At 41.1% G+C, this 22223-nt stretch overlaps 1 long non-coding RNA gene across 2 annotated transcripts in view; it reads right to left on the minus strand.

Moving 5' to 3' along the window:
• Positions 1-4953, minus strand: part of LOC115069816 — a 14396-nt gene extending 9443 nt beyond the window's left edge. Inside the window, exons 1-2 of one of the 2 annotated variants that reach the window (XR_003849047.1) lie at positions 2439-4953; positions 2056-2344 (exon numbers count right to left, since the gene is read on the minus strand). This is a non-coding gene — a long non-coding RNA (uncharacterized LOC115069816). Of the gene's footprint in view, positions 1-2055 lie in introns of both variants that reach the window. The other variant, XR_003849046.1, reaches the window with a different exon arrangement.
• Between the last annotated feature and the right edge of the window lie 17270 nt (positions 4954-22223).

The raw sequence follows: 22223 nt of genomic DNA on the forward strand, positions 1-22223 counted from the left end.
ATATATATATAATACAACTTTAAAAGTCAAAAAATAATAATAATACCAAAGCAAAGTCAGATTCAAGAGAGAAAATACCAAATCTTTCAGCTCCCATGACCTGGAGTTTAGAATGTTCACTTCTGGGCTCCAAAGAGCAAGACTTGAATAATGCCAAGTCTTTAAATGTCTCATAACTTACATTTATGGCACTTAACTGCTAATTTATCTCAATGAATGTTACATTACATCATAAATAAAGGAGAAACAAATATCTACTTAATATATACACAAGCATATTGTTAACACAGGACAAAACATTCATTCATGTCAGTTACAATCATTGTTTCTGCAACTGGTCACCATGGCCTTAGCTGGTATTTATAACTACCTCCCTCCACTGCCCATTCTGTGTTTCCTCCACCTCAGCAAACACTTCAGCAGCCCTTGGTTCTTTACCTGAAAGGGTGACCCACATTTTCATTCCTAAAGGGTCTGAGCCATTTGCTATCCTGCCTGGATTGGCTTGTTGTAGTTTACCACTGACTTTCATCACAGGACATGGATTCCCTGCACTCCAGACATAGCCTTCCTTCCATTGTAGAGGAGCAGTCCCACTTCCCCTGGTCGTCTAGATCAATCACACTTCTAACACAGTTGCTCCTTTCTTAGCCAGTTGACTCAAAGGCATCAGGAACCCAAAGTGGCCAGGGGGAAGGAAGTCTTAGCTTCCTGTTCTGTGGAACCTCTGTTGTACCCCTGGTATAAGCATTCCCTCCTCTGGACCCAAAACTTCTATGCCTGAAGAGTAAAAGTTCATGGGAACAGGAAGCAAAAATGTTCCCAGTGGGTCCCTAAGGGTGATAGTGAGAGACACCATTCCCATCTCCACCTCTAGATTCCTGGTCCGTGAATCCTGGCTATAGGCGAAATGACATTATATAAGAGATATCCAACATCTTAAGGTCTGTAGTTAAGGAGTCTAAACGAGACGGCAGCCCTTTTGGTTACCAGGCTAGTGTTCTTCCTTCCAAAGCACTCCAGTGACAATGGATGGGCAAAGAGCTCCCCTCTTCTATGAAATAAGTAGCACCTTACCAGAAAGCTTTTTACACTGTGAAAGGTTTTGACACTGTGAGCAGGCTGTTCCTTAGCCCTCAATGAAAAGGAAATAGGAAAATAAAATGAACAGAGGAAATCTGAGCAGGGGGACATTGTTCCTAAATAAAAGAACAGAATCTGAAGTCAGAATACCACACATAAGTGGGTGACTTCACAAATCAACTTCTGTCAACCTCTGATTCTTGCTCCTGAAGCAGAGATAATGGGACCAGCCCACCCACCTGCCTTGAATCAGGTCTAAATTTGGTCCACGGTTGTTCTTTTAATGTACCCAGAAAGCATAAAAGAAAGTTTGGAAGGGTAACTATGTAGAATGCCATTATTATTAAATTGTGTTGTATATATTTGTACATCTAAAAAGGAAAGTTGTGTGACTATATGTGTCCGTAAGTATTTATGCATGTGTGTATGTGCATATATGTATGTTGTATATGTGTATATGTAGGTATGTATATTGTGGATGTGTGTAGAGGTGTGTATGTATATATATGTGTATGTGTATATATGTATATATACATATGTCCATGAGTGTTATGTATATGTTTGTGTATGTGTACATGTGTAGATGTGTATATGCATATTGTATGTGTGTATTTGCACGTGTATGTGTATATGTCTGCATTTGTGTGTGTGTGTATGTGTTTGTGTGTGTTGTCTATGACAGTCTCAACAACCAAGATCAAATGTTTCCCTCCCCACACACAGACACTGTAAAAAGTCAAATCATTTCTTATTGATTTTCTATTGTTTAGAACACATTTCCATCTGGTGCTTTGGGGTTTACATTCCTGCCCCATTACACATGGCCTGCTTCACTCCTTAAGGTTTTTTTTTTTTTAATGAATATAGCTACTTCAGTGAAAGATGCTTTACAAAAAATGCCCATCTTTAGACGCAGTTTATTCAGCTTTACTGATCAAACAGCAGTTTTATGGCACGGCTATAGTTTCTTACCATGATCTGTTCCTTCTTCCTACATGCCAAGTGACATCCCAACCACAGTCTCCAAGGATGGATGCTTACAGTAGCAACAACGAAGCATTGCTTGTGCATCTAGTACTGGAACGTTGTTTTATTTCCATACTCAATAGACTTTCCAAATCACAATCCTTCAGAGTCTCAGCAACTGGAGCAGCTCCTGCGCGGAGCTGGCTCTGCTCAACAAGATAATGGATGGAATGCTAAACAGGCTTTCGGTTGGCAAGAAATCTGTAAAGTCCGAGGATGAGTCAGGCTGGCTGTTCTGTGGTAAAGATGAGAGGTTCAGAAGCTGGGCCTAAGCCTGGGTTATAATGACCAGAAATGAACTGGAAGAGACTGTCACTTGGGATACTAACCTTAGTGGAACATCTGAAACTCTTTGATCTTCCTAGTGAAGCATCAGCAAGAGACCTACCCCTTGTCCTTGCAAGTTCTGAAAACACAACATAGAGACTCTCCAGGGAACTCAGAGCCTAACCTCTCAGAAACCACCTACCTGATGGGCTGGGTAGCTCAAGTGGCCTGGAGGCTTCCGGGTTAGGGAATGTAGGCTGGGTGCTGACTCCCCAGGCCAGCGCTCTTTCCACTCTGCCTGACACTTCTTAGGCTTCCAGCTCTACCTGGCAAAACACGGAGCCGTCTGCTCCATTGGCGGCAAGGCAAAGGCAGCAGCCTTGCCATGACTGGCTCCTCCAGGGTGGCTTGGAGAGAAAAGGAGCAAGTCCTTGCGCTGTGATTACAGAAAAAGTTCAGCATGAGCCACCTGAGGGGAGTTTAAGAAGAGGGAAAGGAGCCAGGAGAGGGAAAAGACAGAGTGCAGACCCAGGGCAGACCACACCTTGGAAGGGAGCAGGGAGGTGGGCTACTACCTGGCTGCACTTTGCAGCCTCTTTGGCCTCCAGAGAAGCTCATAGCATTGCCTCTGAGACCTCAAAGCTGCATTATCTCTTGCAATGACCTTCCGTTTCAGATAGCCTCACTTGAACCACTGAAGGACAAAAAGGCTGCTCCCTCAACCCCAAACACCACAAAGTGCTTGACCAAATCACCGGCCCTGTGCGAAGGCAGAGGGTAACTTCAAGTTGTGAGGAAGGTCAGCATCCTATTTGGACTTATTTCACCAATCTTGCCACTGACTCTCAGTGTATCTGAGGGGCATTCGGTGTTCGCATGTGCATTTGGGACATTCTGGGGAGGATGGGGCTAATGAAGTTGGTTGTTTCTCAGAGATCCACAAGGCAAAGGAGCGCTTGGGTTAACAACCTGTCCACTTCAGAGTTGCACCATCTGCTTGTTAGAGCCCATTCCTGGAACTCCTATCTTGTAAACAGCTGACATGAGACTCATTTCCCCCTGACACTGCTCCTTTCCCTGTGACCTGTTGGTCAACAACACAGAGCAACATTGTTTGTTAAACCTCAACAGTGACCCCATGATCTTCGCTCCCATATTTTATGTCAACCTCATCAGCTTCCCTCAGCACCCAGCAAATGCGCAGCAAATGGTTTTCAAGGCAATGGCAGAAAACAGCTCAAATGGTGTCTGAAAATGATTAACTACAGACATTAAAGAGACACAAACTCATACCAGAAGGATGCCCTGCAGAGTATTGTGACCATTTAGGTACATTCTATTGAAAAAAGTGGTTAGGAACAGAGAGTTTTAATTGACTTAATTTAAATAGGGACAATTCAAGACTGCAAACAAAAATTTTCTGTGTGCAGCAGCAGCGTTCAATTTAGATTGAATTGCCTAGTGATTAATTAATTTAGGACAGTGCTCACTGAAAAATTGCCATAGATGCACATCTGCCAAATGAATTTACCACAGATTATCAAACCTCTGGGGTACAAACAGCACAAATCCAGGACTCATTCATTCAGCAAGTGACCCCTTGCTCTTTCAATTGAAATTGCCCTGATGGCCAAATATCACAAACTGTAGGTTAAAGCACAGCACAGCTCATCAGCTAGCCAGCCTGGAGGGCCACGGGACTCCATGTCAACTGTCGCAGAAGTTCTGAGACGAAATCATGGAAAACTGAGAGCAGAAAAATAATGATCCCAGCAAGTGATTCCTACATGCTGGGCTTTGTTCGAAGTGAACCATCCACAGTAGTCCACTTCGTCCTTTCAATAATCCCCTGAAGCTGGTACCGGGCCATCTTGCATGAGAAGAAACTAACAGCTCAACTAGTTGGTCTTACAGGTATCCAGGAAGTTAAAACTGTCTCATGGTCAACAGCCCAGCCCTTGAAAAAGAAAGACCAAACCAGATCGCTCAGCCCAGTGTAGTGCTACAAAGCCTTGTGAGCATGAAGTCCACTTCATAAGATGGCTTGGCATCTTAAGGAATATTCCAGAAGGGTAAACTCTGCAACTTTCCAAAACTGTACCCAGCAGGCTCAGGGTGTTGGCCAGGGATTATCTGGCCTGGAGGAGAGGTGGGTAACATGGCAGTCCTTCTTCCTGATCACTCTAAAACACACCTGGAGTGCAGAGAAAAGGTATCCAGACACCTGAGCTTGGGTTGAGGAATTGTGTACGTCTTGTCCTCAGAACAGACTAAGGAAGGCATAAGAAGCAACTAAATTAAAACCTCATTATAATAGAAATCAGGGAAACTGATTCAAGAGGATGGTAAAATAGAAACACAGCCATCAAACTGGAAACACAGAGGTGACTTCTAAGATGTCGGGGTCCAAGGTGATAGTGGACAGTAATTTTAGCACTTTCTGGAACTTACGAATTTTTCCCAAAGAGAATGGCCCTCATGTGTTTGTGTTTAGCCTGATTCTCAAATGAAGTAGATAGCTTTTTTTAATATTTTATTATTTTTATTTTATGCGTATGAGTGTATTGCCTGCATGTATGTGAGTGCACCCGTGTCGTGCAAGGCCGTGGAGGTCAGAGGAGGGCTTTGGGTTTCCCTGGAACTGGAGTTAAGGACGGTTCGTAGCCATCATGTGGGTGCTGGGAATCAAACCCAGGTCCTCTGCAAGAGCAGTCAGTGCTCTTAACCACTGAGCCATCTCTCCAGCCCCTGAAGTAGATAACTTTTTAAAAGAAAATAAGAAATATAAAAGTGGGAATTGTGGTTACACTTGTACACGTTACTGGGTAACTTGTCACCTGGCAGCTGTGATCCTTGTGTAGAAAAGCCAAGGTCACCACCACCATCCAAGTCTTGACAGTCCCAGGCCTGGTGACTAACACTGCTCCCTGTAGTCTGTACCTAGTCACAAAGCCCCGCCATTGGGGTATGACTGACTGTCCTACAAGCCCCATAGCCAACAATAATCTATTGTCCATCAACAGATGAATGGGCAATGAAAATGTGGCACATTGACACAATGAATTGTATTCTGTAAAGAAAAATGAAATTTTCAGGAAAATGGATGGATCTGGGAAGTATAATATTAAGCAAGTCCAAACTCGGGGCAAGAACCCCATGTTCTCTCTCATATTTGGATCCTATCCTGCAATATGTACATGTGTATGTGTGTGTGTACATGAATGTGAATGAAGCCTAAAAAACTAGAAAGGCGACCCAAAAAAAGGTAAAAATAGATGATAATGAAGGATGGGAAAATACGTGGAACGGGAAACAGGAAAAGACATGTGGGAGGAGGTTACAAGGAAGGGCCACGGGTAGCAAGGGGGGGCTGGGGGCAAAGAAAGAGGGGGGGTACATGTGTATGTGTGTGTGTACATGAATGTGAATGAAGCCTAAAAAACTAGAAAGGCGACCCAAAAAAAGGTAAAAATAGATGATAATGAAGGATGGGAAAATACGTGGAACGGGAAACAGGAAAAGACATGTGGGAGGAGGTTACAAGGAAGGGCCACGGGTAGCAAGGGGGGGCTGGGGGCAAAGAAAGAGGGGGGGTTGGAAAAAAAAATGTTATGTGTATTCGTGTATTGCCTGCATGTAGGTAAGTGCACCCGTGTCGTGCAATGCCCACGGAGGTCAGAGAGGATATCAGATCTCCTGGAGCTGGAGTTACGGACAGTTGTTAGCTGCCATGTGGGTGCTGGGATTCGAACCCAGGTCTTCTGCAAGAACAACCAGTGTTCTTAACTGCCAAGCCATCTCTCCAGCCCAAGAAATAAATATTTTTAAGAGTATAGACGCATGTTAAATACTCTTGCCACATTTTTTAATTAAAAAGAATAAAATAGGGGACTGGAGAGATGGCTCAGTGGTTAAGAGCACCCGCTGCTCTTGCGGAGGACCTCAGTTTGGTTCCCAGTACCCATACGGCAGCTAACAACTATCCATAACTCCAGTTCCAGAGGATCCAATGCCCTCTTCCAGCCTCTGTGAGCATTATATGAACATGGTACACTTACATACATATAGGCAAAACATTCAAACACATAAAAATTAATAAATGCAAAAAATATAAAAAGGGGGCTGGAGAGATTACTTGGTGGTTAAGAGCACTGGCTGCTCTTGCAGAGGATTCAGGTTCCATTCTTAGCACCCACATGGCAGCTACAACCCTCATTACTCCAGTTCCAGAGGATCCAATGCCATTTTCTGGCATTCACAGGCTTTGTACAACATGAGTACACTTACATACATGCAGGCAAAACACTCATACACATAAAAATAAAACTAAATAAATAAATAAATCATAAAAAATAAAATACCAGTAACTTCTTATGGTACCAACCAAATGATACTTCCTGTTTAGCTGATCTTTCCTCACACTTCAAATAGATGAATTTTAATATACTGTACAACTGAATGTCAACAATGTGGTGTGTGTGAAAATGATTTATGGCTCATAGGCACCTCTAAAGTGTGTCTTTTTGGTTTTTTTGTTTGTTTGTTTGTTTGTTTGTTTGTTTTTGAGACAGGGTCTCCCTGTAGTCCTAGCTGACCTGGAACTTACTATATAGACTAGGCAAGCCTGATCTTGCAGAAATTTGCCTGCCTCTGCCTCCTGAGTGCTAGGACTAAAGGCATGTGCTCCCACACTGGACTAAAATATGCATTTTTTAATTAAGTTATGGCTCCAGAGTTTAAATACAGGAAGAGCAGAATTTTAATAAGTTCTCTAGTTTTCCTGCTAACCCATAGTTAAGAATGAAAGCTTGGCACTCTGTACCTGTGGCTGGGACAATGGATCTGAGTGAAATAACATAAGGGAGAAAAGATTTATTTTTGCTCACAGTTTCAGAGGCTTCAAACCTTCTTGATTAGAAGGGATGGTGGGGCGGCTCACACCACAGCATCCAGGAAACAGAGAACACCTGTACTCATGGGCTGCTTCTTCCCCTTCCTTTTGTTCCACCTGGATCTCCAGCCTACAGGGTCCTGTGGTCAATTCATAATGAGTCTTTCTCTATAGTTACTCTTCTAAAGAAAGGAGAGCATGTGTAGCTAGTCTGATCCTCTGTACTACATGCCTGGCCTTGGTAAACACTTAAGTGCACTTAAGCTTGCCAACATTGTTTGAAACTGCTTTGAGCACAGGGGTTACATCTACCTTCTTTCTAACTGTCATTAGAGCAGGTCAGTTCTGGTACCTAGTGTTCAGTGAATGTTTATCGTGCCACTCACTGTTCTGATGTGTTTCTGTAATTTCCCACCTCAGCCCCTAGTAGGTGGCCATTTGGAGAAGTTCCAGGTTATGTGAAGATAGAATCTAAAATGGGTATCAATCCCTGTAGAAAGCAAACTCCTAGAGAATAGGCACCTTTCTTAACCTGTTAGCTGCTATCTCCAGTGCTTGACATAGTTGATAATTCATGTGTATTTGTTGAAGGACTGCCTGAATAATCACAGTTCTGCAACTGATAGACCCAGAACCTTGGGACTGATCCTTAAATACTTTAAGCTTTGGGCTTCCTCCACTAAATGAGAGATCTTACTCCATAAAGATGAACTGACAATATGTGTGAAGTTCTGAACTGCAATGGGTGTTTGGTGGTTTAGGAAAACGTGACAGGAGTTTGGGTGTTACTTATTTTGCTAATTCTGCTTCATTTGTAAAGTGGCCTTTCACCTTGTCAAGTATCTAAAGGATGAAGACAATTATCAGAACTTGTCGCTGACAGGCAAGGGCTATAGAGGGAAGACATTTAGGGGTCTTCCAAGATTTGAAGGTGCTAATCAGTAATCCAGTGGGAAGTCTGTACTAATTAATTAAATCTTCCCTTTCCCTGTCAATGGGCAAGAGATGACACTTTGAACTGTTTTCTGAGACTGATTCCAACTGCCATTGATTTTAAAAGGTGGGTGGTGCGTAGTTTCCAATGTTCTCGCCAGGGTCGAAGGATTTCCTGAAGCATCCACACTCTTTCTGATCCATTTCCTTTTAGATGTCCTTATTAGAAACATTCAAAAGGAAGATGCCATTTAATGAAATGTAGTCTATGTTCAATATTGCAAAATTTGATATTAAAAGCAGCAAGTACTTATTATTGAACCGGACCTGTCCCAAGTATGCCACACTTCACCCTCTGTGTGAGTGCCCCATTTTGTAGATGAAGGAACTGTGACACAGAGAGTTTAACTTACTCAAGGTCATGTAACTAAACGAGAGGGAAGTGGGACTCTTCTATAAGTGCTTACTGTGCACTTTAGTTCTAGAGACTAAAAACAGGTGGAACAGCACGTGGAGACTAGCCAAGACTGTATGTAAGCCAGTAAGATGAGTTTGGGTATTGACAAATACAATGAACAAGTCACAAGAGAGTAAATATGATAGTGAGTGACTTCAGGGGAGGTGACAGAGGCTCAGCGGTTAGAGCACTGGCTGCTCTTGCAGAGGATCTGGGTTCAATTCCCAGCACCCACATAGCTGCTAACAACTGTCCATAAACTCCAATTCCAGGGGAGCTGATGCCCTCATGCGACATCCACAGGCATTGCACAACATGGGTGCACTTAAATATATGCAGACAATACACTCACACACATAAAAAATTTAAATATTTTTTTTAATTTTTAAAAGGGGAGAATATCTGAGTTGAGGCCTAAATTATGAGAATGGGGTGTCCATCCTGGGAAGAGTGGTTCAGACAGAAGGAAGCTAACTTTCCATGCTTAAACAACAGGGGCTGTAACAAATGAACAAAGATGGGGGTGGCAGCTATCAGAAAAAGAAGCAAGGAATTGAACCGCACAGGCCTTCAGGTCAAATTGGCATTTTTTGTATTGATTCTTTTTTAAATAAAAAGCATTCAGAGCATTCTAAGCATAGAGATGATTCCCAATTTGTTACTATATTTTAAAGATCTTTCTTGCTACTGTGAGAGGAGAAAAAAGACAGAGCAGCAAGAGTTGAGACATCAAGATCATGGAAAAAGTCATTCCCATGAGTCAAGGCAAAAGATCATGGTTCCTTTGAGTAATGTGGTGCTGGGATGTGATCAGACATAGATCTGTCCAGAAGGCATAATCAGGAACAGGATCTTCTGGAGGAATACTGAATTTGTAAGAAACAGGAATTGAATCTTGATGTAGACCATTGTTGGTGCCATTTGCTAAGCTACAACAGGCTTTCAGGAAAGCAGATTTAAAGGCAGAGAATAGAAGAAGTGTGTGGAGAAACAAGTTTAAAGTGTAGGGAGGAGAGGAAGCTTGTATTTTGCTCGCTTATGATAAACCTGACATTGAAGCTTATAAAGATGTTGGATAGTGGGTACATCTTGGAAAGAGAAACATAGAGCAGAAGACTGGCATTAAGATGTATAGCTGTGTCGTCCATAGAGTAGCCATCAGCCATACGTGGATATGGAGCACTCAAAAAATAGATCAAATTGCCTGGGGGAGCATGTCTGTGAGGGATTGTCTGGATTGTTAACCGATGTAGAAAGGCCCAGCCCATTGAAGGCAACACCATTCCTTAGGCTGGGCCCTGAACTGCATAAGAGTGCAGAAAGCTACCAAGCAAGGATCTAGGCATGTATTCTCTCTGCTCTTGACTGTGGATGTGATGCTTCTAAGTTTCTGTTTTGACTTCCCCACAATGAAAGATTGTAATCTGGACTTGTAAACTAAATAAACCACTTTTTCTTCTCTAAAAAAAAAGTAGCAGCTGTGACAAGCAACTATTTGTTTTCATTTATTTGAATTTAAGTGGCCATGTGTAGCTAGAGGTAGCTATCTTGAACAACATAGATTTTAAACATTTTTACCATCACAGAACAATCACATTAAACAGTGCTGGTGTAGGTGGTGTTTAATACAGTTTAGACTTGATGAAATCAGCTACAGAATGAATGTTGAAAAGGCAGAGAAACAGACGAAGGACTAGCTCCTGCATTCCGTATCATTTAGAAGCTTGGAACATCAAGAGTCTGAAAATTAGTAGCAGTGATTTTGATGTCTAATTATTGGGATATTGGAAAGCCAAGAGAAAAAATATTTCCAGAAAGAAAGAAGTGGTCAATTAGACTAAGTTTTATAAGGAGGGTGACAATGATGGATAAAAGTTTAAGAAGAGATCAAACAGAAAAGGCAGAGCAGACATCTTGAAGGGTGTCACCCATGATGGGAGACAGAGAATCTAGCAGCATCTTGATGTCTCTGTCCCTCCCTCTCCTATAGGCACTTGTTAGTGTGTTTTATTATGAAGTGAATGAAGGAACAGTGGAAATTGATCATTTCTCTTGGTTCCTGAGAGTGTGGATGGTTACAAAAGAGGGCTGAGAAAGAATAAGAGGACAGAAAGAAACAGAGGTGTTGGTTTTAAAGCAAAATGAAGACACAGTCTTCTGCTGGCCAGGAGGCAGAGTACACAGACACCAAGACAAGGAGTTTTAAAAGCCGGTGCCACAGAGCTGAAGCAGAACACGATATGCAGGCCTCTCTAGTAACAATAGCAATTGCACCATTATCAAGCAACCAGTATCTCCCATATCTCTCTCCATAAACACAGTCTAAAGGTTATAAGTCATGCCAAACATAAGGCTTATTATAATAGTTTCACAAAAGTGAACACTAAAGCCCAAAGCCACATAGGTAACAAGAGGCATATTTCAGATTAGAAAGGATGACAAGAATTCTATTTAGAGATATTTTTTCCAGGTTTCAGGCGCTTAACTACCAAAGGAATAATCAAAATTACTCTTAAGCAAAACATATTATCTGATAGAAGACATTTACCAAAGAAATTTAAATGCATTGCCCAAAAGCAACTTTGTATTTGCTAGAGAAAATGCTTCTTAAAATCTCATACACTGAGGCTGAAGAGATGGTTCAGTGCTTAAGAACAGTTGCTGTTCTTCCAAAGGACCTGGATTCGATTCCCAGCATCCGCATGGTGGCTAACAACCATCCATAACTCCAGTTCCAGGGAATCCGACACACTCTTCTGGCCTCTGTGGGCATTACCTATATGTGATGCACTTACACCCTTGCAAGCAAAACACTCATATACATAAAAATTAAAATAATAAATAAAATATTCAAAAAACCTTTGTTGAGAATTTCATACATGCATATAAGGTGTTTTGATCAAATCCCTACCCACTCTCTCCCCTTTAACACCTCCCACATCTCCCCATCACGTTTTTTCTGACAACTTTGTGTACTCCTTTCTTCCTTCTTTTCTTTCTTTCTTTCCTTTTTTCTTAGTGGAGCTTTATGCTATTCTAACAGTCCCCCCTTCTGAAGAGGTAACCCTAAAATCTTTCAGGGATTAGAGAAGAGCTCCCAAACATTTTTGACATTTTTGACCTTTGGAACAGAGTATGTTGCTAAAAGGACCAAGGGCATTTTGGCTTTCAGCCAAAAAACTGGCTACTTCTCTTTGGAGTCTTTTTACCTTAACTACCTAGACAATTTCTACCTCCTATTCTTATCACACCATCCTCTGAAGGGGTTACCCAAATTGCCAATAGGGCATAGGGACGCAGACCACTCTGGCTTCTTCCATGTTGAACAGGGATGCAGAGTGAGGCAGTCGGGATACCTCTTCAGTGGGTCTATCTAAAAGACTCCCAAATTGAATAACTCTTATCTGTAGGGAGAAAAGGGGGTCCTTGACTGGTGAATAGGGGATGCAAAGGAGAAGTAAAGGCAAGAGTAGTTAGCATTACAAGTTCTAGATAGAGAATCAGAAAAAAAGTCAGAACAGGGCAAATTTCAAATGTTCATATCAGAGTCCATTGAAATTTCTTGACAAGAGCTTCCAAAAGCATCCCTCTATTGGGTTCCTCCTCATTTTTCTTTTGTCTGCCAAGGCTTAACTCGAGAGTGATGGACTCAGAATTTGTTTTTCAGGCACTTTGATAGCTGTTGGAGTAGCTAGAATCAGTGTCAGATCCCTCTCAAAGGCTTCTAGATAGGGGGAGAAAACAAACTTAGCCATTATTTTAGAACGATCGTGGGTTGTTTCCCTTAGCTGCAGGTGGGTACTACAGTATTGCAGACCAAGATTTGAAGCACTTACATCTGAGCAGCACTTTCTGCTTAGAAACAAAATCATCAATGAGAAATAATTGTCTAAATAACATTTTATATGGATGTAAGCCTAATGTCTGGGAAGTGTAATCTTAAAGAATTGAATTCTTAAAGAAATATACTGATCACTTTAATCTTTGGTTATACTTTCCTTTTGGGTGCTTAAGACCATATAGTTTGCCCAAATAAACCAATTAAAGGATATGGGAATGGAGATATTTTCCAAAATAGAGAAAAAAATGAGAAAGCCTAAGCAAGTGATGAGGGTCTATATAGGTTTGATATTATATATAAAGGATGAGACAAAAATAATATACACAATTTCTAAGGTCATAGTTTAGTTAACTAGTTTAAGGATCAAAGTATATATCTAGTCAAGGTTTATCTGAGAACGTTTGGTTTTTGCCCAAGCTTTATCTACATAGCACATGGTAATTAAAAGTACCAGACTGGTGGAACTCACTTTCTTGGATGTTTAACAGCCATACTTTGAGGCCTATACTAATCTGGTCAGAGGGACTTAAAGGACGGTTTTTGCTCCTTGCCCTCCAAGGTTCAACTAAGTTCCAGGGGACTATGAGCATCTCTCAAAATGTCCTATAACTGTGGTGAGTCACCTCCTGTTCGGGGAGGCCATGGAGACCCCACGAGATGGACTTAAACCAGTGTGCAGTCTACAAAGAGGAGGGTCAACTCAGAGGAAACATTTCCTCCATGCTTCCAAGTAAAGCCAGCCACAGTCAAACAGGACCTTTGACTTATCTTCACATAGATGGAACTGGTAACAGAAAGGATCCAGAGGCTCCTCCCAAGCCCATGTGACCTCTGAGGAACAGATCTTCCAACAACCTGAAGAGTAAAAATAAATAACATACTTTTTAATAACACATACACAAAAAAGGCATAGCTAGATCCATCTTCAGGTAAGAATGTTAATGTTGCTACTCTGGCTCTGTCACTCACAGTAGACCCCATCTATCTTACGTGATGATGTTAAGGATTCTGCTTACCTAGGGTAACAGTCAGATTGTACCTGTTAGACACTCAAGTGAAGAGCCTGAGTAGGCAATTGAGACTGTCCTTAGTATTCAGGGAGAGAGCTGTGGGCTCACATTTATCTACCTCCTTTGCCCATTTTATTTTCCGTGAATCTTGCTACTGGATATGATGGACCAAATGCAGAAAAGCAATTGCTTCTCAGTTCTTGCATGGCTGAGATTAGGAAACAGAGCAGGGAATTACAGCACAGGAAAGCTGGGTTAAGCAATGTAAAAGTATTCTTAAGATTTTATTTTTATGTGTATGAGAATATTGCCTGCATGTATATAAGTGCACCTGTGTCACACAATGCCCTCAGAGATCCACAAGAGGGAGTTCCATTCTCCTGGAACTGGAGTTATGAACAGTTGTTAACTGCCATGTGGGGGATAGGAATAGAACCCAGGTCTTCTGCAAGAGCATCCGGAGCTCTTAACCTCTGACCCATCTCTCCAGGTCTAAGGTTTATTTGTGTGTGTGTGTATGTGTGTGTGTGTGTGTGTGTGTGTGTGTGTCATATATTTGTAGGTGCTTGTAGAAGTCAGGAGTCAGATCCCTTAGAGTACTGCCTGATCTCGCAGAGGACCCAGGTTCATTTACCAGCACCCACACAGCAGCTAACCTAACAACTGTCTGTAACTCCAGTTCCAGGGGAATCTCACGCTCTCTTCTAGACCTCCGTGGGCATTGCATAAGGTGCACTTACATACATGCAGACAATACTCTCATACACAAAAAATAAAGATAAAAATAAAAGGAGAATTTAGAAAAGAAAAGCAAGATGAATGAAAACTAAGCAGAAAGAAGTTAAAGAATAAAAATTAATGACATTTAAAAAATAATTATTTCTTCCAAAAGCCAAACTTTCTTTTCATTTATTTTCTATATTGTTTTCAATGCAATCAATTAATTAAACCAAAGGAAAAAAAATAGGTTCTTTGAAAAGCTGGTTTACACAATACCTAGCAAAGAGAGATAAGAAACAAATTTTCAATACGTGTAGCAAAGTATGTCACAGTATGTCCACAAAATGATGAGGAAACATGATAGAGAACCCTACATATAAATTTGACAACTTAAAAACTTCACCATTTCCTCAAAACACAAAAAAAATACCACAATCCATCTAAAATGACATGTAGCTATTAAGGAATTTGTAACTTACAACCCTCCAAAACAACTTTCCAGATTCATACTGTTTCGCCAGAGAACATTACCAAACATCTCTTCCATAAAACCAGAGACAAATGAGTTCCAAGTTTATTTATGGAGCTAGTATTATTCTGCTACCCAATTAGATACATACAGTACAAAAAAAATGAAAACTATAGAGTAACATCTTTCATGAGTAAAGATGTAAAAATTCTTAACAAATATTAGCAAATAGAATTCAACAATATAAAGAAAATATGCACCGTGACCAAGTGAAACATTGCAGAGAAGTGATGTGGGAAGAGCCTCGTCCCCCTTTCAGAACAAAGAAAAGGAAGGAAATACGGTCTGTGCTTGAGTGCATATACACAGCACTGCCTGTTACGGTCCTGTAGCACAGAGCACCCCCAATCAGGACATGTGTTACTATGTATGAGAGACAAAGAAACTAAATGTAAAGGGAAACTAACAGAAGGTACAGAAGGTGGGTCTTTCCTTGTTCCAGGCTCTGCTTTTGAGAATGATGTCAAAGAGCCAGATGCTAGCACAATAAACTACTTCATGGAGGAAAGCGATGCCTGGTGTCTCCTCGGCACATAGTACCTGCAACAGCAGGGCTATTCCATATTTGAAAGTCAGTCAATGTGGTAGATCACAGTACCACACCAAAGAAAAAATCCCACGATCATATCAACATAAGCAGAAAGAACATCTAGTAAAACTCAATTGCCATTCGTGATATAAGGGTCAAAATGTAGAAAATAGGAAAAGGGGAAATTTTTCATCTTGATCAAAACATCGACAGAAAACCTAAAACCACCATTAAACTAAACTGTGACCAATCAACACTTTCCATGAATTTCCATAAGACTAGGAATAAGGTTAGGGTGTCTCATCTCCTCATGCACACTCAACAGGGCTAGTTATGGCTAGCATTAGCAGCCAAGAAATGGAGACCAAAAATCCTATAGATCAGAAAACAACAAATAAAACTCTTCTTGTTTTCAATCAACACAATTGTCTACATAACAAATCCCAAGGAATCCACCAGAAACTCCAAGAATTAATAAGAGATTTCAGGAGAAGCAAAGAATGCACACAAATCAATTATACTTCCATATTCTAGCGATGAATATATGGGCATCAGGACTTAAAACACAGTATAAAGCAGGGGAGAAAGATGGGAACAGTTAAAGGGACCGGAGAAGGAAAAGGGATCTCGTCACCCTGGAATCGGGGTGAAGCCCCTCACCAGCTGAGGGTCAAGAATTTCAGCACAATTAAAACAACTGCTGTGAAGGTTCCCTACATGGAGACGATATTCCTTTTATATAGAGATATTTCCAAACAAGACTGTTAAAAAAGCAGTGAGACATGCTTAAGGCTTAAGCATATGTGGTCCCCAGTGTATGGCCTTTCTTCTTTCCCAGCTGTAAATCTGCACTGAGAACATCACAGTCAAGATTACAAGCTTCATTTTCAGTAGACGATCTGCCTTAATACCCTTGTGCAACTCTTGTGGCCCATGGTTTTGCCTTACCAAATTGCAATCTTATCCAACGCACCTCAAGAACCATCCTATGAGCTCAGTTACTGAAAAAAGAATTTCCCAGCAATTCTTTGAGATGTGACTTCAGAAGCCACCAAAATCATATACATGACTGTTATAAAGGCGCCTAGGCACAACTCTCTCTTGAAAAGCATGCCCACACCTGTGTTCCATCCTTTTACTAAGCACCTCTCTATTAATGCCCATGTTAAAATCTCTTCTTTTAATTTGTTTTTAGTAATATTTGTTTTATTTCATACAGAATATCTCAGACAATCTGACTCATCTTTATAGCCCCATCCTCACCAGAACCCTCCCATAGTCCCCACCACTGGAACCCATATATTCTGTCCTGAGTATAAAATTTCTTCTTAATAAACCCAACTCTGTTTCATACTGACAGTGCTGACGTTCCTTTCTGCCACATAGTCAAGAATCCCAGCTTGGCCTGAGTGAAGTTCTTTGAACAGAAGTTCTTAAATAGCTACAAGCAACAGTGTGGAGCTGTGTCTGGCTCCCCTTCCTGCTGTTGTGGCACAACGCCATCTATAGTGATTGAGAAAAATAATTGCTATGTGTAAATCAAGCAAAACATGTACAAGGCTTGGTCTGCCAAAAATGAACAGCACTAATCAAAGCAATCAGAAAAGGTTAATAGCTGGAGTGGTTATGGGTTGGAAGACACAGCATAGTGAAGATGTCAATTCATGCCAAGTTGCTATACAGGCTTAATTCAATTACTATCAAAATCCTTGAAGAGATATGGATGAGGCAGAAAAACAACAGAACTAAAGTTTTCAGAACAAAAAGCAGAGTGAAACAAATAAAAGGCATATTCTAATTGCAAGACTTGTTTTATATAACTTTATATAGTTACAAGTAAGACTTGGTGATATTTGTAGAGGGATACATAATCAATTGACCAGAGCAAAGCCCATAATTACACCCACATACAGATGTCCAACTCACTTTCCCAGCATGAACAAGACCCTGGATTGGAACCCCGGTACCCCCAAGTAAAAACAGTGGGCCAGCAAGACGGCCCAGCAAGTAAAAGCACTTAGTGTCAAGACTGATGTACCTGAGTTTCATAAACAGGACTCATACAATAGGAGGGAATCACCTCCTGCAAGTTGTCGCCTGACCTACACACACACACACACACATACACACACACACACACACACACACGTATGCATGTGAATAAATAATAAATAAATAAATAAATGTGTTTTTTAAAGAAAATGAACAAAAGGCAGAAAGACCCCTTTTACCAAAGAGGATATACAGAAGCCAAGCAAAGGAAAAGGTGTTCAGTATCATTGGCCATTAAAATTCTAATTAAAACCAGAAGGAGGCACCACTATAAATAATTCAGAATGGTTGAATTTTGTTTAAAAAGAATATCAAATGTTACTGAGGCTGTAAGGAAATGAGTCACTCATACATTTTCTTTTTGAGACAGGGTCTTCCTATAACAACAGCTGACTTGGAACTCGCTTTGAGACTAGGCTGGCCTCAATTTCACAGAGATCCACCTGCCGCTGCCTCCTGAGTGCTGGGACTACAGGCATGGACCACTATGCCCGGCTCATTCTCAAACATTTTTTAATGAGAATCAGTACAGCAATTTCTGAAAAAACAAATTATGAATTCACTATATAATCCAGCAACTGCATTTTCCTAAAGAAAAGAAGATGCGTGTTCATATAAAAGGTGGTTTATTTTAATGAATGTGGTATAGCAGCTTTATTCTTAACAGCCAAATACTGGAAACAACTCAGACAACCGTCAAAAACAAATGGGTCTTCCATAGTATATCCATACCATAGAATACCACTCAGCAATGGAAACCATTGACACATAGGAGTGGCATGCATCTTGAGGAAATTCTGCTGAGTGGAAACAGGTCAATGTAACATGACAGTTCGTGTATCAGTTTGCCTGGGTCATAAGTGTCCAGATATTTTGTCAAACATTACCCCAGGTGTGTCTGTGAAGGTGTCTTTTTCAATTGGTAGACGCTGAACAAAGCTGATTGTTATTTCTTCAGAATCATAGATGTGGAAAGCAGAGGATATTGCCAGGGGTTAAGAGTCTGGGATAGTGAGATGAAAGGGAGTAAGGCTATGAAAGACAGTGCATGGGGCTGGAGAGATGGCTCAGCGGTCAAGAGCACTGGCTGTTCTTGCAGAGGACACAGGTTCAGTTCCCAGCACCCACATGGCGGCTAACAACCATCCGTAACTCCAATTCCAGAGGGAGTCAGCTCCTCCTTTTGGCCTCAGTGGGAATTGCATGACACAGGTGCACTTACATACATTCAGGCAAAACACGCATACACATAAAATAAATACAGAAATTTAAAGACAATACAAGGGGTCCTTTGCTGCCAGGGGTGATCTGTATCTTGAATACTCATGCTAGTAATCTGATTGTGATATATAACTATGGTCTTGCAAAATGTCATTGCTGCAGGTAATAGGGCAAAGTGCACATGCATTCTCTGCATTGTCTCTTGGAACTGTATGTGAACCTGAGAATATCCCAAAAAGTTCATTTATTTATTTTTAACTTGTGAGCCTGGGCCTTTAATGGCTATATCAGCTCTCCAGTCCTATTTATTTATTTATTTATTTATTTATTTATTTATTGAGATTTTATGTATCCCTGGCCAAAACTCAAAACATAAACAAGGCTGGCCTGGAGTTCACAGAGATCCAGCTGCTTGTGCTTCTCAAATGCTGGGGTTAAAGATGTGTGGCACAATGCCCAGTCAAAAGTTTAATCTTTAAAAGGTGGAGCAAAGTGCAAATGATTCACTTTTTTATGAGGTCTGAGGAAAATCAGGATTGCTACTTCAATGACTAAGCCTCTGGCACCTATAACTAAATGATGTGAGTTATCCCAGGTCAGCAGGCAAGAAGATACCCTGTCATCATTTCCCCCATTCTCTCCTTTTCTGAAAGCAATTACCTATATTACCATTTGCTTTGTGCACCAAAATATACCTTGAGTTTGTTACTTCTCCCCTACCATTGCTTCTAGTGGTCAGTAGCAAGCATGAATGGTCACAACACCCTTGCAACTTGACTCTCTTTTGTAGATGTCCCCTGTGCTGGACAGCTTCAGTTGTTAACTTGACACACCTGGGTGGAAGGAACCTCAACTGAGGAATTTCTTCTATCGGATTGACCTGTGGTCATATCTGTAGGGGTATTTTCTTGATTGTAGAGTGATGTGGGAGAGCCCAGACTCTTGTGGGTGATGCTGCCCTTGGGCAAGTGGTCCTGCATTATATAACAAAGCAGGTTAAGCACAGGCCAGGAGACCAAGCCAGTAAGCAGCGTACCTCCATGGTCTGTGCTCCAGATTCCTGCCCTGAGTTCCTGCTTTAGCTTTCCTCAGTGATGAACTGTGACCTGGGAGATGCAAGATGAAATAAACCCTTTCCTCCCCAAGTTGGTTTTAGTCAGTGTTTTTTTTTTTTTTTTTTTTTTTTATCACAGCAATAGAAATAAACTAGATCAGCAACTGGTACCAGGATCATGGGGTATTGCTGTGAGACAGACCTGATCATATTGCTTTTGAGAGGATTGTGGAAGCTTTTGTAACTTTGGCTGGAAAATCTGTTGAGTGCTCAGAGCTTAGCGAGCTGTTGCTGTGGAGTTTAGAACAGTTATGTTGAAAGAGGTGTAAAAGATGGAGGCCTGGCTTATGAAGCTTCAAAGGGAAGCAAAGACTCTATCAGGGCTATCTGTGATATACTTTGAACTAAGAATGAACAATGGATGCTGGTTAGTTGGGGCTGAAAATCAGATGAAACAAGAAACTGATACGATCAAGGTGAAATTGTGTGGGAAGTTTTTCCTTAGGGTCAGCACACAGAAGCTGTGGTCCCAAGAGGGTACCCAAGGCTCTATTTCAAGGTGGAAGCAGGATGTGGTAATGTGTAAGAGTCTCCCGCATGAGACTGGTTTTGAAGGCATGAAGGGGTCATGGAGAGGATCTAAGGCTTGCCATCATGTGAGGCCAGAAAAGGCCCTTGATGAAGGTGCAGCCTTGGTTACAATGGCGACCCCAGCAAATTGTAGATATCACGACCATGGGATGACCACCAAGGGCAGTGGCAGGTGTGGAGTTGAGCCAGATGAGTTTATGAGACAAGCTATTGTGTGCTGTGGATGGAAGAACCAGAAAAGTGGAGCTGCCCAAGCCCGTTTGAGCCCCAGCTGGACTGGAACTCACTATGTAGACCAGGCTGGCCTTGAACTCACAGATATTTACCTGTCTCTGCCTCCCAAGTGCTGGAATTAAAGGTGTGCACAATCACACCTGGCTAAGAGATTTTGAACTTTAAGTGTTTGAATTTTCTAAGGACCATGGGAATTCTAAAGTTGTACTATTTTATGCTGTAATATTAGTATTAACATGTGCTCTTTGGTATAAAAAATGGAAAGGTTCTGTTTTAACGGTGTTATGTTTGTGTGTCAAGTTGACAAGGGTTCAATTGTGCTGGACAGCCTCAGTTGTCCTCAGTGTGTCAGTTGTTAACTTGACACACCTGGGTGAAGGGAACCTCAATTAAGGAATATCCTCCATTGGATTGGCCTATGACTATGTCTGTGGGGCATTTCTTGATTGTTGTGTGATGTGGGAGGGCCCAGCCTATTGTGGGTGGTGCTGCCCCTGGGCAGGTGGTCCTGCATTGTATAAGAAAGCAGACTGAGCACAAGCCAGGAAGCAAGCTAGTAAGCAGCATTCCTCCATGGCCTGTACTTCAGATTCCTGCCCTGAGTTCCTGTTTTGGTTTCCCTCAATGATGAACTAGACCTGAGTGACATAAGATAAAAAAAAAAAAAAAAAAAAAAAACCTTTTCAAGAAATTCAATAAAGGTATAATGTACAAAAGTACAGCTACATCAAGAATATAAACAGAAATAAAGATGACAGGATTCAATACCCATCTTTCATTAATAACTTTAAATATTAATGGACTGAACTCCCCAGCCAAAAGACACAGACTATGTGAATGGATTAAGAAACAAAACCCACCTTTTTGTTGTCTGCAAGAAACTCATCTCACTTTCAAGGGCAGGCACTATCTTAAGGTAGAAGGATGGAAATAAATATACCAAGCAAATGGTACTAAGAAAAAAGCAGGCATTGCAATTCTAATATCTGACAAAATAGACTTTAAACTAAAATTAATCAGGAGAGATAAAGAGGGCCATTTCATTCTGATCAAAGGAACAATAAACCAAGAAGATATTACAATCATGAAAATATAGTCACCAAACTCTGGTACACCCAACTTCATAAAAATAATGCTTTGAGACCCAGATTAATCCCAACTCATTAAGAGTAGGGGACTTCAATACCCCACTGTCTCCATTAGATAGGTCAACAGGGCAGAGAGTTAACAGAGAGACATCTGAATTAAACAATACCATATATCAAATGGACCTAACAGACATCTACTGAGCATTCCACCCAAGCACCAAAGGACATACTTTCTATTCAGCACCCCATGGAACCTTCTCCAAAATCGACCATATACTGGGGCACAAAACAAACCTCAACAAATACAAAAAGATTGAAATAATTCCATGCATTCTATCAGACCACATTGCAATAAAGCTTATAATCAACACCAGAAGAAGCCCTAATCAGCACATGAACACGTGGAGATTAAACAATACACGCCTGAATGATGAATGGGTCAAAAGAGAAATTAAGAAAGAAATAAAAGTATTCCTGGAACTAAATGAAAAGGACAATACAAAACAACAAAACCTCTGGGACATGCTGAAAGCTGTCCCCAGAAGGAAGTTTTAGCTCTAAGTGCCTACATCAAAAAATTAAAAAAACAAAAAACCCACAAATCAATGACTTAACATTGCAACTCAAGAAACTCGTAAAGCAAAAACAAACCCAGCAGACAAGAAGAAATAGCAAAAATCAGGGCAGAAATTAATAA

This window comes from Nannospalax galili, unplaced genomic scaffold (genome assembly GCF_000622305.1).
Source record: "Nannospalax galili isolate Female #2095 unplaced genomic scaffold, S.galili_v1.0 scaffold33, whole genome shotgun sequence".
NCBI classification, from domain to species: Eukaryota; Metazoa; Chordata; class Mammalia; order Rodentia; family Spalacidae; genus Nannospalax; species Nannospalax galili.